Genomic DNA, 18,059 nt, shown 5'->3' on the forward strand with positions numbered 1-18,059 from the left:
TTACTATCGCAGATTTATCAAAAAATTTGCCAGGATTTTAGCTCCTATGAATGCTCTTCTTAAAGGGCATGGGACTAATGCAAGGTGAAGATAACGAACAGTGATCAATCTCATAACTCCTACAAGCAATACAAAATAGAGAGTTGGGAAAACACGGACCCCTGGACACACCAGAGGTGGGATCAGGTGCCTAGGAGGAGTAAGCATCCCCTGTTGACCGGTCACACCCGCCGTGAGCCCCATATCCTGATCAGGTAAACGGAGTTATCCGCAGTCAAAATCAGTGTGCCAAGAACGGCTTAACAATCGCTATGAAACACGTCAGACAGCATTTGACCCAATGCGAGGTTGTATTGACGAACTAGATCGTTATAACGACCATAGAATTTGCGAAATGCTGACTTCAATCGAGACTGTTACTAAGAAGAAAGGAACAAAAAGAAAGCCTAAATCATTCAACTGGACTTGGGCAGGAGATGAGGAAGAATTTTTTCGAGCCATCAAACAGAAACTGCTGGAACCCCCTATTCTTGGTTATGTAAACTACCAATTGCCGTTTATAGTACATACAGACGCTAGCAGTACAGGATTAGGGGCAGTACTGTATCAAGTCCAGGAAGGAAAGAAAAGGGTAATTGCCTATGTCAGCAGAGGTCTCAGGCAGGCCGAAAAGAATTATCCAGCTCATAAATTAGAATTTCTTGCACTTAAATGGTCCGTTAGTGACAAGTTTCATGACTATCTATATGGAACTCAATTCATAGTGGTCACGGACAATAACCCACTTATATATGTGCTCTCTAAAGCCAAGCTGGATGCTACCAGTCAAAGGTGGATTGCTGCTTTAGCCAGTTATGATTTTTCCATCTCGTATAGGTCTGGACAGATGAATGGAGATGCGGATGGATTATCAAGGAAGCCAGTGATTTTCAATGAGGAAGTGAAAGCCATATGCCAAGCTATGACATGTTCCTTGCCACACGGTATTAGCTTAACAGTTGACTCTATTCCATATACGGCCGGTACGGAATCCGAGGACCCTGTTCAGTGTAGTCAAGTAGACTGGCAAGTTGAGCAACGTAAGGATAGAACCAATTCGTAGGGCGATTGAGCTTAAGGACAAGGGATTTAGACCCAATAAGCGGAACATGGAGCAGGAACCATCAGAGGTACAGAGGTATTTTAGAGAGTGGAGAAAGTTGCAGTTAATCGAAGGAGTTTTGTACAGAATTACACTGAGAGATGGGGAAAAGAGGAAACAGCTTGTGGTACCAGAGGTGTATAGGGAAGTAGCATTTTTAGGTATTCACAGGGATACAGGTCACCCAGGGAAAGAGAAAACTCTGTGGCTTGCAAGGCAGAGGTATTTCTGACCTTCTCTAGAGAAAGAAGTTATCGAGATAATTGAGAGATGCCCTAGATGTATCAGGAGCAAGACGCCTGTCAAGCCAACAGCAGAACTATTTCCTATTGAAACTACACATCCAATGGAATTGGTGTGTATAGACTTTCTGAAAGGTGCAAGGGTGGATTTGAGAATATTTTGGTTATAACTGACCATTTCACTAGATTCTCCCAAGCTACGTGTATTCCCTGCAAGAATCAGACAGCTATTACAACCTCTAAAGCCCTCTATGAAAACTACTTCTTGCATTATGGATTTCCAGAAAAATTATATAGTGACCAAGGTAAAAACTTTGAGTCCAGAGTCTTAAAAGAATTGTGTAAGGTAGTAGGCATAAAGAAAACGAGGACAACACCATACCATCATATGGGAAACAGGTCCGCCGAACGTTTCAACAAAACTCTAATAAAGATGCTGGGTACTTTGGAAAAAGACCAGAAAGCGGATTGGAAATCCTATGTTGCTCCGTTGGTTCAAGCATACACACTGTCATGGTCGTGTGCAGGATTGGACAAAACAAGATGGCAGACGGCATTTCCAAACAATGGTAGGCTCTAAAACATCTTCATTTTACCGACTTATTAGACGACGAATTTATGAATTTAAAACACTGCCTGCCCAGGGAGGCATCATTAAGTTGATTGGTTGTTGGAATTCTTACTCATGTACACGTACAACTCTAAATTCATTGATCGAAGTTGACGATGTTGCCTCGATAGAATTCGAAGCGTGCGAAAATGTTTCTAATCATGTTTTCATGCATTTTAAGAAAGATACTTTAGGTAAAATAGACTCTGCACATATCTTTTGATGAAAACTTGAACTAGTGTATGCGATTTGTCCCTTAAATTGCCTTGGTTAGATAGATATCTTGACTTGAACATTTGCTAATGTGCAGGATTGGACTATGGTCGTTTCCACGATAAACGTGCCGGATTGGACAGAATATGATACAGATATGGAACGCTCTGCACATTTATCCCCAATCACTTTTGAATTTTTTCATTTGCAAATGGCAGTGTTGACCATGTTATTTAAAATAATATACAATGAAAACAGTACAGAGGCAGGAACACTACATGCAGAAAAAGTAAAACTGGGTCACATGCAAATGGTAAAGATGTAAAAACAACAACAATTATGACCATTGCAAAGAACTCGCAAGTTCAGTCATTTCTGCACATGTTACTGTTGCTGCAATGTACTATTTCAACATGAGCAATGTTGACGATGAACCTGCTGTACTTGAAGAGTTGAATGAACTTGATGATGCTGAGAAGTAGCAATGCCTACATGATTGCCTCATGCAATTTGTGCAAAAATATATATTGAAAGATTCTGTTGACATTATGAATTCTGCAACAGACACACAGTGTCAATCACAAACTTATGTGGAGATAAACATGAATAGCCCAGATTGTACTCCCATGACATCATTGCTTCCAGTTGAATCCTGGTCCTGATGCAGTAGAATGCCACTCTTCTCGGGTTTTAGAATTAGGGTTGGCCTTTGAGAGCTTACTTCTTAATGTTAAAGTTCCCAATAGAAACAGAATGCTGGCTTTGTTAAAGTACCTGCTGTGTCTACTCAAAGCTCATAACTGGAAGTCCAAATATGCTCTTGCAATTCTGGGTTTTTTATTCCAACAACATTCTTCAATGGACATGAAGTCAGCATATGAAACATTTTATGGTCTGTTTGTGAATAGTTCTGGGAAAAGTGACTCATGTATAGCTATTGATCTCCAGATGGAACATATTGTAAGACTTGTGAAAGATCATTTGAAATCTATTCACTCAAACAAGACAGAAAAAACATGGCAAAAAGAACATCAGCCCTGGCTGGAATGAGAGCTATTGCTGAACAATTTGATACTACATCCAACACCTTAGTACGGGCGAACAAACATAAAGTTCCTTCTGCTAATGATGATGAATTGCTGATACTCGGCAAATGAAATCGTTCAACAACCCTATTCAGTGTCCGCTAAAGAAAATTAGCATACCAGTTATATTGGCGTGGATTAGAGAGCACCAATATCTTCACCTACATGACCTTGGCCAGCGAGACAACAGGTACATGTATTTACATAATCACATATAACTTTAATTTCTTTTTTTTTTTTTTTTACAATTTTGCAAAAATGAGGTCAACATACTGGCTATTCTGACTGAAAATACTTCTTGTAATCCAAACTCTGATACAAGTAAAGATGGGCTATTGTATAAATGTGCATCGAAAACAATTCTCTCTACAATGAAAGGGTCAAGCATACAATTCATGTAAGATAAAAGCTGTACTAATTTATCGTGTAAAACAGCTTTCTGCATGCTGGTTAGAATTGCATCAAATGTCCACTGCAACTTTAAGTCAGGTTGACAGGCATCACAGCATTGTGAAAGAGCACAGTTTTCATTGTCACATCCAAAGTACATATTAAGACATTTCCTTCTGCATTTCTACAATACACTTTCATTGTTTTCTTAATGGAAGGGTGACCTAAGTCTGAGTTGTTGAAGTACAGAACAGCTTCAGCTTGTATCCCACTTCTGCCTGCCCTGTCTATTTGCTGAATGTATGCTGCAAAGTAGAATGTATAAAATTAAAATGGGACCGACTTTAAATCTGGAATATCTATCGAATTAATGACACTTGATCAGTGACCAGAGATATGCTCAGGTTTGAGTTTGTTTAGTCATGGTCAACCTTTGTATCAAGTTTGATGTCTTATCAAGTAACGGGTTCTCAAGATATTGAGCAGACAACACTCTGTCTGCAGACAGATCTACAGGGAAAACCAAAATACCCTCTTCTTCGAAGGGCCAGGGTATAATATGAGTATAGTGAATTCTCATATATAGTCAATATATATATAGTCAGTATAGTTCATCATTTAAAATCATGTCAATGATAGATACACATTATACATCACTGTTCGTTATCTTCACCGTGCATCCTAGGAATTAGCTGTAGGTGTACTTTCAACAATGTAATTCAAATATTCAGTGTTTGCAGTAGCATACATGTAATTCAAGTTTCTTCCACATTACTGGCACCATGCATGACACCATGAACATTATTTGATTTAATGGAATTATGACCCAAAAGACAAGAGTATTTTACAGTACCTTCAAGGTTTTGTGGTGGACCTGCATGAATAACTGTTTTTACGTGTCTTAGGTCAGCCCCCATGTCCAATGCAACAGTGGATAGAACAACTCTCAGTGGGGATTCTTCAGGATTTTTGGAGATGTTGTATGTGACTGATTTAGTCTGGAATCCAATATCATAAAAATCATTTTATAATGAATAGAAAGTATTTCAAATTAAATGTAATATTATTATGTTGAAATACCTCTTCGTATCTACTGACTGAAGAATGGAACATGACTACTCTGGCATGTTCTGAGCTACGACTACAACATACATCTCCTCTCCCAGTGTACACTGTGCTACCTGTTCAACATTTCAAGATACATGTACATCATTTAAAATACACAAATTTCCGATGAAAATCAGTGTTTGGTAAACAGTTATCTTAGAATTTATGTTAAATTACCTCATATCCATACCCAACCCAATTGATTCCCACACAGTAAATCAATGTGACAGGGTATTCTTCCTTTTTTATCCTTAGATCACTGAAAATGTTCTGGAAGATATAATCATATGATGTGCGAGCTGATACCTTCCTACCTGGCCTTGAGTGGACAATTAGCGATATATTATCTCTTACTGGTGATGTTTACACTATTTCTGGGTTCATTCCTAGAGCTTTTACAATATCACAGACACTGTTGCAGACAGAGCTAACACTTTTGCATCTGGAAGTACTGCCCTTAACAGTTTAATTTCCTTGAATACTGGACGGAAGTCATTACCCCAATCTAAAACACAGTGGGCTTCGTCCACAACAATGTAAGCACACTTTCTAATGCTTTGTAAAGATTTGTACACATCTTTGTTTCCAACAACAGCTTCAGGGTGAGCAAATATATACATGGATATGTTATGGTCATCAACAAAACTGTTCAAACAATCTGTTACAGTATTCTTTTTCAAGAAGAAGGAAACATTTTTCATTTTATGTATCTGCTGCTCAATGATTACATTGAGTGGCTCCAGGATGAGAACAACTGCTGCTTGATTAGTCTGTTCTAAGTGGTAAAATGGTAACAGTCCGTAAATTAAACTTTTTCCATATCCTGTTGGCAAAATAGCCAGCACATCACCTTGCATGATGTATTCCAGTGCCTTTTGTTGCAGCGGTTTTAGATCCTTGATTGTTTGGTTAAACAAAGTGTCATACTTCTGTATAACCATGGACATCTTAAAAACAAAACACAACATTAATAAACTGTAACACAGGTATATTGTTCATTATAATCATGTACAATGTAATGAGATCTATAGTATCTTAAGGTTATTACATCTATGATATCATCGACATGGCAATTGATCAGTTTCCATGGTACGAGTAGGTCTTTCTCAAATTCATTATTCAAATGACCTTAATATATCTCTAGAATAGACTAATTGTTGGTCTTACAATGGATGTCAACCCAGAGAGCTACTAGGACTTTCTCGATGGATACAAGTCTTATCTTTATTCTGTAACAGTGCCTGAAGTTATCAACAGATACACAAAATCCTTTTGAAAGGTTCAAAAGCTGTACAGTGGTGGTAGCAGAAGAAAACAGTCTTTCATGTGGGTATGGAACCCTTTCAAGCTGTTACTATTTCATGAACTTTTTTCATATATGTCAGTCGATAATTGATTCCATTGCATGATAAGTGATGACTATAAGTACTTTGCTCCCAGGATTTGAACCAGGATCTCCTCATCCATGTTTATTTTGTATTTTAAAAAATACATTTACATCTTGAATGAGGTGTGTTGCCAATTACACCAAAGCAAACTTACTTGTGCATACATTATCCAGAATGGAATCATACAGAATGAAGTAATCATTTTCTTTAACCCCCCCCCCCCTTAAACCTTCTCACTTCATTTTAAACACAGAGTGGTTCGTCAGAAAACCAATATACAGGACACTTCCTTAAATCTCTATCTAATGATACATCAATAAAAATAGGCGATGAACCAGTGGGGAAAGACCTCATTTCTGACGAAAGCTCAATGTAAACATTGATTGATCACCTCACTATGATATAAAGGAACGTGAAAACAAATAGAAATAGAGCGGTTCGTGGTCAAATAAAGGTCCATACTACTTCTTTGAACTCTATCCTTCTGAAATATCAAATAAAATTGGCAGTGAACCAGTAGGAAATACCTAAATTAGAACATGAACAGTCTCTTCTATGCAAACTTACCTTACTCTCCGCCATGTTTGTTTGCCCTATGCGCGCCGCCATTCAACAGTGCGTGCCAGGCCTTCTGTGCTTGCACATCGGAAGGCCTCGGGAACCAGGCTACGGTTTCACCAATTAACAGGGAACCAGTTTAAAGAAAACGAGACAGCTTACGTCTGCTGCAGGTAAGTTTGTATTTGTGCATTGTCATGTTAGTGCACGTTGGCGTGCGCAAAGACAATCTGTAGGAATTAAAAGCGCCATCTCTGACACTGAGTAATTAAAATAATTTGATGAACGTCGCGGTTTCATTACCAGATTACCCCAAGAATTAATTCAGATTACCACACGTGTCTGTTTACAGAATTAATTCTTGAGGCGTACGTAATTTTTGAAAGCTATAAAGATATTTCACAAGTTTCATCGGCCTGTCAACACCGGTATATTGTCTTTTTACGTATCGAAAAAATATTGCTTCCGTGGAAATTTTCTGAGTTCATGAATTCTGCATACAACAAATGTGAGGTATATTCAGGTAAGTAAATTACTGAAATTTAGTGCATACGTGATATGTTTCTGTTAGGAATAAGGGGAACTGCCCAATCACGTATGTATGAACCCTCCCTGCTCAAAGGCCGTAAGCGCCAAGCATGCCTAAATTTTGCAGCCCTTCACCGGCAATGGTGACGTCTCCATGAGTGAAATATTCTTGAGTGGGACGTTAAACAATATTCAATCAATCGTTTAAAGATTTTTTTCCAATTTACAAGTGAATTCTTAATACATTTAAATGGTTTGGCAGATCTCATTTTGTTTTAAATACGCTATTTTCTATTAGACAGTCATATGTAAACAAAAACATGGCACGGGTCTTGTTTACATAACAAAGAATTGCGAGTGCTGTATCTCACTTATAACTCAACAACTGATATTCGAAGTTGGTTGACCATTAGAAATACTTTAGTTAAGCATTGTATACAATAAAAATGGGAAAATAAAATTTTCAGTTCAGTGTCCATGCTGGCCCTTTAACGCCAAGGCCATTGTTAATGCTGTGACCACAGTTGTGCACTTTTGTACCCTCTTTATGAATTACAAATAAATTCTAACCTATATCTTCAACACTGGCTGTATTGTAAAAACATTTAAGATTCAGTTCACAAGTTATTTAAAATATTTTAAGATGCAGATTCATAGTTTAGAGAAAATTTTATTTCGGAAAGAAGTCAAATTATTGTTAACGAGCAGTATGAGGGCCTTACATCATCAGAAGATCGTATACAGTTACTTATTCAAAGAAGAAAAAGAGGGTTAAGATTGGCAACAATGCAGAGAACACATAACAGCAAGACCAAACAGGATCCATATGGATTTATGGCACAACAGCATCAGGATGCTGCAGACATAGTAATGGGTATGTACTATAGGATTAAACATTCTTTTTGAAGAATTTATCGATGTGTAAACATTTTACTCACAAACTGAATAAAAGTGCGAAGCACTTTCATGTTAAGTTTGTGAGTAAAATGTCCGAAGTTTACACATCGATAAATTCTTCAAAAAGTATGTTTGATTCTTATAATTCCAATTCATTCACTTTATTTACAATTGCAAAAATTTGAATAGTTTCCCCGCACTATGTTATTTGTTTTCCGGCGTGTATCAATACATCGAGTTTTCGGATTTACTGATGTATAAACTCTTGTTCAGCTTTATTTTTGTCCAATCAAAACAATTGTAATAAATAACATTGGAATTATAAATTAATAACTACAAACCTTTGCACCACAAACATGAATCACAAGTGATTATGTAAAAATAAAAGGGGAGGCAAAAATTAACGAAGATGCATGCCAACCAACCCTCCAAAATATAATTAGTACGAAAATAATTACATCAGGGACATGGGAACAGGGGTGGTCTTTTTTTTAAACACAGATTTTTACTGTTAATTTACTATGAGAATGTTTATTGAGAGGCCGGTCCCCCATTTTTTTGCAATGTAGTGATATGCGATCATGTTAATGATTGATTGTATCTTGCTTAACGTCTCGCTCGAGAATTTTTCACTCATATGGACACGTCACCAAGACCGGTGAAGGGCTTCAAATTTGGGCCTATGCTCGGCGCTTATGGACATTGAGCAGTGAGGGTTCTTTAGCGTGCCACATCTACTGTGACACGGGTCATCCGTTTTTAAGGTCAGAAGAAAAAACAATTATATTATAAAAGTTTGAACGTAACCCCCCCCCCCCACCCCACAACAAGGATTCTCAACATTGGAAAATTTTGTTTTATTGATACTATTATTATTTTGCTTGTCAAAGATTTTCTGGAAAGTTGAATTTTTTGCGGCTGCCCCACCCCACCCTCAGAAACGTGTCTGTAAATTATCCTACAGAAACAAAAAGCACCTATGTCCATCACTGCTCCGCAAAAGAAATAAGGCCACATTTATAAACAGCATGCAAATAATCTAATACCATTATTTGAAACAGGGAGGGGGCCTCCGTGGCCGAGTGGTTAGAGCATCGCGCTCAAAATCACACGGCCTCTCACCTCTGTCGGCACGGGTTCAAATCCCGCTCGCGCCGGTAAGTGAGAAAGTTTACTTTCGGAAGATCTGTGGTCTCTTCCCAGGTACATTGTATCTCTGTTCTCTCTTCCACCAATAAAAACTGGGCGCCACCAGATAACTGAAAAATTGTTGATTGTGGCGGAAAAACATCAATCAATTGAAATAGGGAACCCTGTTCTTGTTAATTCATGCTCCTACACAGCAGAGAAGGAAGTGTTGGAGTATATTCTCCGGGACACAGGAGTTCCAAATACCCGAAAATGGAAAATATGTTCATCCCATGTTTTTAATTAGGAACAAAAGTAATTCGGGAGAATGAGAATCTCCAAGACATGGTACTCCAACCTGGTCTAGGCCATTTTTAAATCAACATGACAAAGGGTAGGGCATGTAAGAAAAACTCTACTATCAGAATATATTATTAATGGTTGATTATGAAATCACAAAATTTATTATTAGCTAAATGTATTTACAGCCATTGCAAAACTTTTTTGGGAAGTAAATGGGCGTGAATTAGCCAAGTTTCTTGGAATCAGATCAGATCCTCCTAGGCACCTGATCCCACCTCCGGTGTGTCCAGGGGTCCGTGTTTGCCCAACTATCTATTTTGTATTGCTTGTAGGAGTTATGAGATTGATCACTGTTCGTTATCTTCACCTTGCATCACCAAAGCACTCCAAGCCTGTCTGGATGCTAATGATCACCACAAAGCGTGGCAACTTGTTGAAATAATTCTCTTTGGGACAGCCTGTCACAGGTATTAAATCTGAAATTAAACCTTGATTTTCTATAAAAATAAAAACCGCTGTAGATCTTCATGTGGATATTTTTTCTTTAACGAATTGCCTTACCCATATGTTTTGTATAGTTTGGAGAAGGGAGAGCACCTGCCTTTTGAAGGCTGCTTTGCTTGATGTCAGAATGCAAAGGATCCAAATTACATGTACATATGTTACTTATAAATTAGAATAATGCAATACGTATTCTTCAAAATTTGTATACAAATAATTATTTATTAAATAGAGATGCTCTTCAAAAACGAAAATGTAATCAATTTATTATATGTTTGGCATCAGCACAAAATATACAATGTCTTCGCCATCAAGTGACAAAAATACGCAATTTATCAATGCAGGTTTCTTATGGAAGCAATATTTACCTAGGCCTTCGTCCTCTACTTGTTTAGAGTTGGCATTCGAAGAAAAAACCACCATGCCATTTTAGTTTCGAGACTAAAATTTTCTCCCCTGCATTTTGGGATGGGGAAGATAAATTATCAACTCATTGAGATGTACGATATGTTCATGTCACTTCGCCCAGTGAAATAATACAGTTCATTGAAGAAAATGAATCAGTCATATGTAAGAGTTTTCTTTTTCACATTGAATTCATATTAGTCCATGGGCCAGTAACACATTACCCCCCCCCCCCTTTAGGGATTTTTCTACACTATAATTTTTTTTAGAAGTATATTAAAAATGAAGGTAAACAACGGTTGTTTGACAATTTTATGATGGGGCGTTTTGAAGATATGACGACTTGAATTTCTGACATTTTTTGCATATTCGATGTGACCATTACTGTGTTCCATACCGCATTCAAATTTATAAGGCAGACGGCGCACAATTCGCTAAGGGCTGTTCCAGAAATGATCAAATGGGGGGGGGGGGGTCGGGCGGCAAACGATATTTTTTTGTGTGGGTGGTCGTATTTTTTCATATTTTATTTGGTCCGTGGTTGGACTGTTAAAAAAATGTTTATTATGGGTAGTTTCTATTGTTTTGTTTTTTTTATTTTGTGCCACGTGGGTGTTGAGTTTTCAGAATATTTTTATTGTCGTTCTTGTCGTGTTGGCTACAAAACGTCGGAAGGAAAATAGATAACGTGCTTTCGAAATCGGAAGTAACATAGAAGTATTCGAGTTGTCACTCTTTGTAGCGCCTTTATTTCCATTACGACACTACTCAAATTAGAGGCGCGTTTAGTAGGGTCCCTTGGGTCGTGATGGCGGCGAACTCTGTAGATTATTACAGTTTACAGTGCATCGATCTTGGGAATATCTTGAAATCAATAGGTATTCCGTTTTCTAATAAAAATAGGCAAACCTTGGTTGATTTATGCGAGGGTACCGATGCGTTATATTTATCAGTCAGTGTGATGGTGATATAGAGGCCTCCATTAGAAGACGAACGATATTGAAATATTTCGTTGAAAAATCAATGGATTTACCAATTTTTTTGGATTGTCCAGACTACTATCTTCCATCTAAGAACATTCAATTTTACATGGAAAAAGCAGATTAGAATGACCACGCAGAAAACTTGGAACATCTTCAAAATTTGATAGGTGTTTCAAAAGATGACATTAAAAATATATTCATCAGAGACAGCAGAAAGAGGCATCTGAAAAACGAAAAGCAGTTAAAGATTCCTACCAGGGATCACCCCTAGGCCAACTAACAATTGCTGACTTGAAGTGGCATTTAGAAAAGCACGGTGTCTCGTTTACAAGGGAGCAAAATGACAAAGCAGATTTGTTGGTATTACTAGATGGTGTCGTGAAAAAATCTGGTTTATCACAGGAAGAATTTTGGAATGAATAACAATATTTTGTCTCCATTGCTGATCATGTTTAGGCTAATCCAAATTCATTCACTGTTCTTTTGGACCTGCTCACCCTTAAATTTTAAGTGGGTTTTTTTGGCCTTTAACGTTTTCTTTGTAAATGACCACTGCATTTAAAGCATATGAGCTTCTTTAAATATTTTGTGTGTGTGCTTTCATTTTATAGTATTTAAATCTAAAATTTTAAATAAAAATATTTTGGTGGCTTGCTATTAAAGAACACAATTTCCTGTATTTTTATATTACATAATTAAGTTTTTCTTTCATCATAATTTAGGCTTCATTCACAGAACTGAGTGCAAAAAAAAAAAAAAATCTCTTGTGACGGGGTCACATGACCCCGTCTATTAGTTTACTGTCAGTCAAGGGCTCAAATTTTTTAATTTCTAAAAATTCTTTTTAAGTTTGTAATTTAGTATCAAAATCCTATAAAAATCTTCAGCAGTAATAAAATTTATAAGCTTTATTATTTTGACCCCGTCTTTCAGTACTGTATCAGTACTTTGATTATAGCAGAAATTATGAAAATGGTGATCTTTGACATGTTAAGATGGAATCCTACAACAAAAAGTTAGTAATATATATATATATATATATATATATATATATATATATATATATATATAATATAGAGATAAACAATTCAAACAGATCATAGGAATTTATCCAATGATACTCAGATTATATCAATGTGCATGCAGTTGTAAACGAACGGTGCTCAATTGGGAATTCAAGTTTTCTCCAAAAAAATAAAAAAAAAAAAAAATAAAAAAAATAACATGTTTCAAAAAGATTAATTTTTAATATTTTACAGGTGGTTGTATTTTTAAAAATATTTTTGTGGTGGGTCTGGTTAGGTTTTTTTTAATTAGATGGGTCATTGTAAAATGAGTTTTATCAATTTGATGAGTCATGGGGCAATTTTTTTTTTATGGGTGCTTGGTATATACAAAAGGTGCCTCCCTACCCCCATGTATTTATTTCTGGAATAGCCCCAAGGTCTTTTCTAGTAATGAATAAAGTGTACAACACATGGTGAACGGTCATTTCTAGGTTATATTACTTTGTATAGGCCTAATACACCATCTTTAGTTGGCCAGTAAGTAAGTTATATAACTTCCAACGTAGAATATCGCTCTCTATGTATGTTTAATGCATTGAAGCCCATTAATATATATAATAGACTAAAAGAAAGCGCATAGACTATTTTTGGAGCATACAGTACCTGGCCATAATACAGTACGCAAAATGGCCGCCGTAAATAAAAGAAATTACACTGGCGTTTTCTTTCAATTTTCTCGGTAAATATACGGTCAAAATTATGACAGTTACACGTATCCATGAGCGTCATATCTCACGTCATGGATTATAAGAAGTTCCATGCATCTATTATTAGCATCAAAACATACGTCAAACAAAATGGCTCCGAAAGGAAAAGACCTGTCAACAGAGCAAAAGCAGACGATAATCAAATTGACCGAGAGTGGATTTAGTAGCCGGAAAATTTAATAAATTATTGGAATAAGTGCAAAATCCGTCCAGAAAGTCGTATAACGAAATGCTGAAAAGGGTTCTGTGGAAAACAAAGAAAGACCGAGCAGAAAACGATTCGTGGGCGAAAGAAGCGATCGCGTCTTGTCAAGGTTGTTGAAGAAAAATCGCCGTCAGACCTTGTCAGACTTAACTGGTAAATTTAATGAATCAGTACCTGAAAAGGTGTCTAATAGAACAGTAAGAAGAAGGTTGAAGGTGGAGAAGTATCAGCGGTGTTCAGTTACGAAGAAAATAACAATTTCGAAACCAAATCGTCAAAACCGTGTTTTATGGTGTCTATCAAAGTTGGGGTGAACAGTGAAGGAAAACTGGATTAAAGTCATATTTTGTGTTGAGATGAAGGTTGTTATAGGCAAGAACAGAAAAATTACGTCTGGGGAAAGATTTCAGCCTGACTGTTTTGGAATATACAGCAACCATTCGCCCCGATCCGCCATATCGACTATGTTCTGGGGATGTTTATTTTCTAATGGTGTTGGAACTTTGACCGAAGTCGAAGGAAATATAAACTTAGAAAAGTATATTTCAGTCCTAGATGGTAATTTGTGGCCCCTTGTCGCGAAGGAGTTCCCTGCAAGTCCCTGGATACTGCAGGAGGATAATTGTCCAGTGCATCAATCTAGACAGACAGTTGACTGGAAAACAACGAACAATATACCCACAATCACCTGGTCCAGTCAATCTCCTGACATTAATATTATAGAAAATGTATAAAGAACAATCAAAATTCGACTGGAACACCACCTGGACGAAATCAAAAATCGCCATGACCTTATTCGTGAAGTGAAGGAAATATGGACCTCTATCGATTCAGAGATAACCCAGTACTGGTAAGGGAGGATACATTTTAATTTATTTTGTTGGGAAAAACACAACAAAAACGTCAGGTATGTCTGTAGGATTTATTGACGGCGGCCATTCTGCGTACTGTACGTGCAAAAAATGGGGAAATATAATTAGATAATGATTTAGCTGTAGAGAAAACAATGAACTAATTTATCAATTATGTAGTTTAATGAATTATATTCTGCATTTGTAAAATAGATAAATTTTCATATCGTCATACTTGAAATTCAATTGTACAACTTTTCAATTTTCTTGTGACTTTAAAAGATGTCACTTAGAAAAAAAAAGAAGCTTTAAATCTTAAGCCCGGAAAGAAATCTGTTTTAAGCTCCCATCAAAATCAAGAAAAAAGATGTATCATACATTATGAACAGAATGTAAAGGATAATGACATAAAATCTTTTACGGAGCAAAGATTCCAAAAAATCTAGGAAGTGGCAGAGATTAGAAAGCAGAGTCCCAAGAATACAAAAGACATAGATTGTTCACCAGAAACTTTTTGACGATTTACATGGTTTCATCACTGGTATTATCAACAATTTACAAATATTAGTTCCTTGAAGCGAAAATTGAGTATTGAGGAAAGTCGCACCGAGTCGAGTGAACAGCCAATTTTTAAAAGCAAGATACGTTCTCTCAACCAGTGTTCACTATCAGCACTTTTCCCATCCGATAAGTGTTTGTTCTGTAATAAAGAAACTCTAAAGTACAAAGGAGAAAAACAAATTGGTAAAGTGTGTCATAAAAACTGCAGAAGAAGCCATAAAAAATCTGCAGAGAAGAAAAGAGACTATGACATAACAAGTAAAGTTCGAGATATTGATTTGGTTGCCAGAGAGGCGATGTGCCATCCAATCTGTTGAATGGATTGATTGATTGAATATTGTTTACGTCCCTCTCTAGAATATTTCGCTCATATAGAGACGTCACCACTACCGGTGAAGGGCTGGAAAATTTAGGCCTATGCTCGGCGGTTATGGCCATTGAGCAGGGAGGTATCTTTATCGTGCCACACTTGCTGTGACACGGGACCTCTGGTTTTGGGGTTTCATCCAAAGGACCGCCCCATTTGATCGCCTCTTACGACAAGTAAGGGTTACTGAGGACCTATTCTAACCCTGTAGAAAAACCTACACTAAGTTCAACGACCGAAACAAGTCAGAAACTAAAGATTAGGTGAGTCTTGAGCGTCACGGAAAGGTATTTGACTTTATAGCCGAAAATCAAATCCCCTGAAAGTTCTGAAGAAAAGTTCAGAATTTTACGAAATCTTCTCTACCTTCGGAAAATCGGCATTTGTTTCCAGTCATTTGCAAACAGTTCTAGAAAAATATGTTTGTGCCATGCATGTATGGGAAACCAAATTACACAGACATCAAGAAGTTTCCAGTCAAAATCAGAATGTGTGTTCTCAAACTATGATGGAATAGATTTGAGCTTGCCTCCTCCATGTAGAAATACTCTTCACATGCATGTTTATCAAGCCCTCATTTGGACTACTGCACATGAGGCATTCCCTCTCCTGTAGGATATGGCTGGAGACGAGACAAAGACGCAGGTCAAATCCAGTTTGAATGGACAAAAGAGGGCCGATTCTTCCTCTTGAACTCATAGACATATTTTCCCCTGTTACTTACCTTTGATAAATGCATGTAGTTACATGTATATATGTACAAAATGCCAGAAAAGTTTCTACACTTCAAAATTCATCAATATACCTCGCATTAATTTCAAATAACTTGATATATTATCAAAGGGTAATATAAGTTAACAAAATACTTGATTGCAAATATCAATAACAACTATATTCAATTTGGAGATTTTTTTTTTTACCCAAAACTTAAAAGAGAACCCCATGCATTCATGTCAAACAATCTGACTTGCAATAAAAGGGTTACATACTTTAAGAAAATAATTGTTTATAATGGTCCATATTATCTACATAGGATCTGAAGAGGTTCTCCATTTTTCGGGATTTCATATGTAAAAAAAGATGTGTTTGTGAAACACAAATGTCCCCGATAATGGTCAATTCCAAAGATGGCACAGGTCACAAGGACAAATATCTTGGTACCAGCAGAAAGATCTTGTCATAAGAAATGCTCATGTGCAATATGAAAGCTCTAATATTTATCATTTAAGTTATGATCAATGTCAAATTAATTTGTAAGTATGTCAAGGTCAAAAGGTTTAGTACCCACAGAAAGGTCTTGTCACAAAGAATACTCATGTGAAATATCAAAGCTCTATAACACTTAGTGTTTAACAGTTATTAGCAAGGTTAAAGTTTTCAAAAAGTAGGTCAAACTTCAAGATAAAAAATGTTGGTACCTACGGAAAGGTCTTGTCACAAGAAATACTTTTTAGCCCCCTAAACTCAAAAATGTCCCCACATATTTATGTCAAACAACTTGATATATAATTTAAGGGTAATATACGTTCACAAAATACTTGTTGGGAAATGTCCATCACAGCTATAACGGATCTGGAGTGGTTTTTTTGGTTCAATTTTCGGCGATTATGTTTACAAATAACTCATAAATGCTCCCACGTAGGAATGTCAAACAACCTGATTTATAATCAAGGGACTATATACTTAAAAAAAATCCCTAGGATATATATATATATATCACAGTACCCGCAACGTTATTCTTGACATGATGAACGATAGAACACGATACATGCACGATAGGATAGGATACACGCACGATACGATAGGATACACGGTAAACCTGATAAACGCAAAACCTGATAAACGATCTTCACGATAGACCTGATAAACGCAAAACACGATAAACGATCTTCACGATAAACGGAAAACCTGATAGAAATGTTGTAAATTTAGAAACAAATTAGACAGAACGAAAGTTTGATACGTACAAAATAATTACATTATGTTGATAATAATATTGAAGGATTTCAATACTCAATATATACCTAAAGCATATAATTTATTTATCCACGGTTGTACATTTACTTCTTTTTTTTTAAAATTCTATTTATGTTTTTGTTAACGTCATTACAGCTAAAATCCGGAAGTTCAACTATACACGGTATTGAATTCATTATTTGATATCTATATGAATTTTCTCAGCCGATGATTCTTAAACGTATATTGTCACCTTGAACGTTAAATATATGAATCAGCTCGGCAATTACGGCCATTGAGCAGTGAGGGTTTTTTAGCGTGCCACACCTACCGTGATCCGGGGCGTCTGTTTTTAAGGTCATCTCCGAGGACCCGTGGCATTCACACTTGATGCCGAGCGTTTAGCAATTAAACAGGGAATTAACAAAATGTAATATAATGTAGTGATATCATGCTTCAAAAGCTCTCTTATTCTAATGTCTATTATCTTGGGAATCAAATAAAACCAAGTAATATTTTGTGTGTAGCGAGGAGAGGGTTATTTTGCATCAAGCTCTGAGTTCACCGCTCATTCAACAACTACAATTATTTTCATAATGACCGCTTTAAATACAATCCACTGCACTACACCATATGCTCATATGTTAGATATTTCTACACTATGAGTGATAATTGATAGTCATAAGTAATTGGAACATATTTACATGAATTGATATTTTGTAAACAAAAAATAAATGAACTATTAAAAACATATACGAAACCCGGCTGGATTTAAAGTCGCAATTTAGAAACGCTTTAAAATTTTTGTGTTTAGCATGTAAAAAATTCAAATAATCATCAAAACCAGCATAAATTTCCAGTATCTA

General features: G+C 36.4%; 1 pseudogene; it reads right to left on the bottom strand.

Annotated features, from left to right (window-relative positions):
• Positions 1-3,771: 3,771 nt before the first annotated feature.
• Positions 3,772-15,067, bottom strand: LOC125668929 (bifunctional 3'-5' exonuclease/ATP-dependent helicase WRN-like; annotated as a pseudogene).
• Positions 15,068-18,059: the final 2,992 nt, after the last annotated feature.

The sequence above is a fragment of the Ostrea edulis genome, chromosome 4, assembly GCF_947568905.1.
Source record: "Ostrea edulis chromosome 4, xbOstEdul1.1, whole genome shotgun sequence".
Lineage (NCBI taxonomy): Eukaryota > Metazoa > Mollusca > Bivalvia > Ostreida > Ostreidae > Ostrea > Ostrea edulis.